Genomic DNA, 7,066 nt, shown 5'->3' on the forward strand with positions numbered 1-7,066 from the left:
AACATTTAAAGGATATAGATCCTCTATAAGGATTTAATTTTCTTGTCAACACAGTAGCATCATTCATCTTAATGCTATCAGGAATTGAGATCATTCTAGGCTTTTTTAAGCTTTGTGAGAGATAACTACTTTATCTCTAGTTTGCCCTCATTTCTAGATTGTTTTCAGGAATATCAATAGGAAGTGTAGGAGCATATCAATGTCTCTCTTCCTTGGTAGGTCATGAACTATAATTTTTTCCTACCCAATACCATGAAACTACCCAAAGTTTACCTTTTTAGTTTCTTAGAAGATGATTACTGCTTGGTTTCTTGCTTTTTTACCATTACACTGTTTAAGATTTTTAAAAATAAAAGCGTAACTTTATTAAACATACAAATTCAAGAAAGATTACTGAATAAAACAGCAGATCAAAAGCAATGGCATATATATAATAGTACACACATACAGACACACACATACTACATTTACTAAATAGATCAATAGATATACCAACTCATCAAAGTTTAAAATAACAAAGCAAATATTTGTCCCTAAGCTGTTTCTATAATTTGTGACTATGAAATGGAAACTTCTCATCATATCTATCCACCAAAACTTATTTATGATAGGAAATTTGACACACTGTCATTGATATATATAATTTTGGAATGTAAAACATATATAAACCTATATTTTAGGTCCTTTTCTGCTTTGCCTACTTTATTATCTCTTTTCCCAACCCACCTAAGACTCTAGTAGTCAGTCTTCTCTAAGGTCAACTTAGTCAAAATAGGATGTAGACATCTGGACAACTCTAGGTAGAGAAAAACATCTCCAGTTAAAGTCTCAATTCTGTATTTACTCTTCCTTTTGACAACTACCTAATAATACCTAAGATGTTGTAAAACAAAACATACACACTCAAAAGAGACAAGGAAAAGCATTTTGGCTGTCAATATTCATGTTAGTCCTAAAAGTTTCCCTTTCTCAACCAGTGTGTGCATTATAACTTTTAAGTTTCTGACTATAAATACATAAACATTTACTAAAGCACCCAGAAACCTTATGGTAATCACCATATAATTTCCAAAGTAAATATGTTAGGTGGAGGCAGAGAAGGAAGAAAAATCAAGAAAATATGACAATTTACACAAAAATGTGTCCGTGAAATAGTTTTAAAAAATGCATAATTAAATTAAAACTTAAATGATATTTTGCTCCATGACCAACATTTCCTCATTGTTTTAGTGTTCATAAAAGGCATAATGTATACCTCTTGGAAAGGAAATTATCTTCTTTATGTATAAATTTTTAACAGCACCAGTGCCAGGTTGAAATTTCCAAAAGGACACATAGTTCATGCTTTCAGGAATCAGGAAACTAAGTCTTTTGACTCATTTAATTCCTATCACATCCATTAATTTTAAGATTTTGACCTTGAACCCATATGGTTTGCTAAAACTGCTTCTTTTTCTTTATGTGGCAGTGAAAAGTAATTAGAGAAACTAAAGCTTTGATTCAACTTGGGTGGGTTTAAATGCAAAGATCATGTTGTTAGTCCAAACAACTCTTCCAAGCATTTTAGGTGATCTTAGTCTATAGTTTAAAATCAACCACTAGATCAGATAATATTTAAAAAAAAATTCATCCTTCTCTGGTCTGTAAACAAGAACTCATGATTATTAGAAAAACTATTTTTCCCATTTCGCAGTACACAATAGTAACATTAATGAAGAACTACCACTGCAAGCTCATATCTTTAAAAAATGGATGCAACAAGCTTCTTGTTTGTTATTCTTTTTTTTCCACATTTTTATTAGTGTCTTATAGTTGTACATAACGATGGAATTTGTTGTTACATATTTATACTTCCACACAATATAAGAATATAATGTGGCCAATATCTTCTCTCTTATTCTGTTTTTTTTTTTTTTTTTGTACCTGGGATTGAACTCAAGGGCACTTAAACACTGAGCCACATTCCTAGCCCTTTTTTATATTTTATTTAGAGACAGGATATCACTGAGTTGCTTAGGGCCTTGCTAAGTTGTTGAGGCTGATTTGAACTCAGGATTCTTCTGCCTCAGTCTCTGGGATTATAGATTGTGCCACTGTGCCCTGCTTCTCTTATTTTTGAAGATGGATTTAAATCTAGAAATTTATTAAGCAGGTTGTAAGCTCATTAGCTATCTAATCCCAGTCTTCTAAATCAGTATACTTATCAAAATGACTTCATTACTGTCCCCTTTATATAATGAATTCCCTGAGTGATGTGCCTGAGCATTTGTATGATAGAAGAAGCTTTCTGGTCAGTCTTCTCTAAAAAGTCTGGGTCATAAGTACATCCTTGTATATGACTTGTTATTTTGGGAGTGTTAGAATCTAGACCCCTGAGTCTTTCATAGTTTCCTCAAGTCTTGTGCTGAGACTTCTTTGCTACATAATATTGATTTGTCAAAAGTTTTGGTAGCCTGGGTGGTTTCACTGGATCCCCAAATTGTCATAATTTGAGCTAAAGCAGTTAAATCATCACTTACTTTAAAAAATGGATATCAGTCTACAGCCATACCACCCTGAACGCGCCCGATCTCGTCTAAAAAATGGATATCAATCTGTATACGGGGTAAAAATGGGAGTTCATAACCCACTTGAATCAAATGTATGAAATATGATATGTCAAGAGCTATGTAATGGGGCTCAGTGGTAGAGTGATCGTATCTCATTTGTGAGACCCTGGGTTAGATCCTCGGCACCACATAAACATAAATAAGTGAAATAAAGGTATTGTGACCAACTACAAAAAAAAAAAAAAAAAAAAAAAAAAAAAAAGAAGAAGAAGAAGAAGAAGAGCTATGTAATGTTTTGAACAACTTATAATAATAATAATAAATGGGTATCATCCACTAAACAAAGAAAGTAATGTGACATCTGTAGACCACAATCAATTACAGTATTCTGGATGCTTTATCGTATCTCTGGTGCTCTGAATCCTGGTATACCTGTCCTAGGCCAACCTGCTGACCCCTTGAAAAGCAAATATTGCAAACTTTATCCATTGGATAGCAATCACAGGTTAGGTTATCTGGGCAAGAACTGGTAGTTTTCTTTATCACACCACTATTCATAACTTTTTTGGGTAGTAATAGCCTTCTTTTTGTTGTTAACTTTCTCAATATTACATTCATAGTCTTTGCTTTATAAATTTTACTGCAGGGCTCTCATGTGAAGTAGAGTTATATATATTGAAATTTCTTTTTCCAAAAACAGAGTTCTGGACAGAAAGACTTTACAGATCCTTCCTTCCCATCTTTTCCTTGTTTAATCTGAATTTGTACATCTGTGTAGTTTTTTTTGACAGATTTTTTTTTTTTTTTTTTTTTTTTGCGGGGGTCTACTGATTCAATTTTCTTAGGTGCTGGGCCATTCTTTGAAATCCTGTTTGCTGTGATTACATAAGATCTGTTTTGTGAACCACTCTCCTGCTGAGTTTTAGACTGGACAAATTTGGGAAGCTCTTTTTGTATCATGAATTCATAGGGCTAAATCAAAGTCTATTAAAGCGTATTATTTCAAGCACTTATTATATAAAAAATTGCTGGACTTAACATCATGGTGAACAATACTAAACTGATGGATATATTTCTTTTTTTTAAAATTTTTATTGTTGGTTGTTCAAAACATTACATAGTTCTTGATATATCATATTTCACACTTTGATTCAAGTGGGTTATGAACTCCCATTTTTACCCCGTATACAGATTGCAGACTCATATCAGTTACACATCCATTGATTTACATGTTGCCATATAGTGTCTGTTGTATTCTGCTGCCTTTCCTATCCTCTACTATCCCCCCTCCCCTCCCCTCCCCTCCCTTCCCCTCTTCTCTCTCTACCCCCTCTACTGTCATTCATTTCTCCCCCTTGTATTATTTTTCCCTTTCCCCTCACTTCCTCTTGTATGTAATTTTGTATAACCCTGAGGGTCTCCTTCCATTTCCATGCAATTTCCCTTCTCTCTCCCTTTCCCTCCCACCTCTCATCCCTGTTTAATGTTAATCTTCTTCTCATGCTCTTCGTCCCTACTCTGTTTTTAGTTACTCTCCTTATATCAAAGAGGACATTTGGCATTTGTTTTTTAGGGATTGGCTAGCTTCACTTAGCATAATCTGCTCTAATGCCATCCATTTCCCTGCAAATTCTATGATTTTGTCATTTTTTAATGCAGAGTAATACTCCATTGTGTATAAATGCCACATTTTTTTTTTTTAATCCATTCGTCTATTGAAGGGCATCTAGGTTGGTTCCACAGTCTTGCTATTGTGAATTGTGCTGCTATGAACATCGATGTAGCAGTGTCCCTGTAGCATGCTCTTTTTAGGTCTTTAGGGAATAGACCGAGAAGGGGAATAGCTGGGTCAAATGGTGGTTCCATTCCCAGCTTTCCAAGAAATCTCCATACTGCTTTCCAAATTGGCTGCACCAATTTGCAGTCCCACCAGCAATGTACAAGTGTACCCTTTTCCCCACATCCTCACCAGCACTTGCTGCTGTTTGACTTCATAATGGCTGCCAATCTTACTGGAGTGAGATGGTATCTTAGGGTGGTTTTGATTTGCATTTCTCTGACTGCTAGAGATGGTGAGCATTTTTTCATGTACTTGTTGATTGATTGTCCTCCTCTGAGAAGTGTCTGTTCAGGTCCTTGGCCCATTTGTTGATTGGGTTATTTGTTATCTTACTGTCTAATTTTTTGAGTTCTTTGTATACTCTGGATATTAGGGCTCTATCTGAAGTGTGAGGAGTAAAGATTTGTTCCCAGGATGTAGGCTCCCTATTTACCTCTCTTATTGTTTCTTTTGCTGAGAAAAAACTTTTTAGTTTAAGTAAGTCCCATTTGTTGATTCTATTTATTAACTTTTGTGCTATGGGTGTCCTATTGAGGAATTTGGAGCCCGACCCCACAGTATGTAGATCGTAGCCAACTTTTTCTTCTATCAGACGGCGTGTCTCTGATTTGATATCAAGCTCTTTGATCCATTTTGAATTAACTTTTGTGCATGGCGAGAGAAAGGGATTTAGTTTCATTTTGTTGCACATGGATTTCCAGTTTTCCCAGCACCATTTGTTGAAGATGCTATCCTTCCTCCATTGCATGCTTTTAGCCCCTTTATCAAGTATAAGATAGTTGTAGTTTTGTGGATTGGTTTCTGTGTCCTCTATTCTGTACCATTGGTCCACCCGCCTGTTTTGGTACCAGTACCATGCTGTTTTTGTTACTATTGCTCTGTAGTATAGTTTGAAGTCTGGTATCACTATACCGCCTGATTGACGGATATATTTCAAAGCTTTGAATAGATTAAACATATATTCCCATCCTTCTTAAAAGAACGAGAATTCAAAATGTTCAAAAAGAACTCATGCTCCAGATATGGCACAGCAACAACCACATGATCATTTTTTCTAAAGCACTATTTAACTCCCATGACATTGTCTTCCCCCAGCCACAGTTAGACACTGCAGTTCAGCTTCATTTCTTTTTTTAAATTCTAATTTGTTATATATGATAGCAGAATGTATAACAGTTCATATTACACACACAGAGCACAATTTTTCATATTTCTGGTTGTATACAAAGTATGTTCATGCCTTTTGTGTCTTCATATATGTACTTAGGGTAATGATGCCCATCTCTTAGTTTCAAATCTTATAGGATGACTTGTTGGAATTAAGTTTGTTTTAGAGCAATTTTCTCTTCAGATCCTACTTTGTAACCGTGCTTTGGCCAAATAAACAGAGCTGAAAGTGTCTTCTCCAATTTTGTTCTTAATTTAAAACACATTCCCAGGCTGTACAGCTTTATACAGCTTCTTCACATCTTTTTGAACAGTTTCAAATGAAACTGTTGGCCAGCTCCCATGCTCTGGGCCCGAGGTGAGGCAGAACATCCTGGTGGAAGCGCATGGCAGGGGTAATCTGCTTAGCTTATGGTAGTTTGAAGTGGAGAGAGCACAGTTGAAGATTTTGTAAATGTCCTAAAGGCAAAAGCCACAACAAATGTAGGGCTCACTTCTCAAGTCCTGGCTGTGTGTGTTTTCTAGTATTCCAAGTTTTTTTCCCCCGCCTAACTGTAGGGGATACTTGGGGGCTCTCTATCATCATGTATGCTAGAAATTAGCAGGTTTTTTGGATTTTATTTTTTCCTTGAAGGATCAGGCAAGATCCTTAGCTGAGAATAAAGGACAATTCAGGAGGCAAAAGAGTTGAGGTGACATAAGTGGTGAAATACAGAGGAAGCAAGAGAAGACTTCTGCTTCAGGTTAGCTAGCATCAAACCAACCACCAGCTAAGGACAACTAGCAAAATTGGGTAAGAAAACAAAATAAAATTCCAGATGTTTAAAGTCATTGGAAATGGACTAAAGTAGTCAGAACTTTGTGTGCTGAGACCTGAGAAAAGGGAAATGTCCAGCTCAGCTGCTGGACAGTTTATGTTGACTTTTCCCCCCTGGCTCAGGAAATTTTCTAACTTGAAGCATAGAACAGTAGAGCCTGATCAGTCTTCACTGAGTGCCCACTGTATTCAGGACAGAAACCAGACTCTTTATAGTGGCCTACAAAGTTTGGCATGTAAAGGTTTCTCCTTGCCTGGATTGATAGCCACATTTGTGCCATCTACCCTCATTTTGTGTGTGTGTGTGTGTGGGGGGGCGGGTACTCAGGATTGAATTCAAGGGATTGAAGTCAGGGACATTTGACCACTGAGCCACATTCCTAGTGCTATTTAGAGACAGGGTCTCGCTGAGTTGCTTAGCACCTTGCCATTGCTGAGGCTGGCTTTGAACTTGTGATCCTCCTGTGTCAGCCTCCAGAGCCACCAGGATTACAGGCGTGCACCACCACGCCTGGCACCTTCCCTCATTTTTATAATGCTTCAGTCACAGTGGCTTTCTTTCAACTCCTTCTACTTGGAAAACTCAGGTGTTCTCTATGTTATTCCCTCTGCCTGGGTCAAGTTTCCCACCTTTTCTCTTGGCTTATTTCTATCCATCTTTCAGAGACTACCTTCCCAGAGACTTTCTTGACA

The 7,066-nt window shown here is 36.6% G+C and overlaps 2 pseudogenes; both read right to left on the reverse strand.

The window, feature by feature from the left end:
* Nucleotides 1-1,719: 1,719 nt before the first annotated feature.
* LOC114091997 (cell division cycle 7-related protein kinase pseudogene) lies at nt 1,720-2,528 on the reverse strand (annotated as a pseudogene).
* A 418-nt stretch (nt 2,529-2,946) lies between these two features.
* LOC139701714 (cell division cycle 7-related protein kinase-like) lies at nt 2,947-5,928 on the reverse strand (annotated as a pseudogene).
* Nucleotides 5,929-7,066: the final 1,138 nt, after the last annotated feature.

This window comes from Marmota flaviventris, chromosome 14 (genome assembly GCF_047511675.1).
Source record: "Marmota flaviventris isolate mMarFla1 chromosome 14, mMarFla1.hap1, whole genome shotgun sequence".
Classification (NCBI taxonomy): Eukaryota; Metazoa; Chordata; class Mammalia; order Rodentia; family Sciuridae; genus Marmota; species Marmota flaviventris.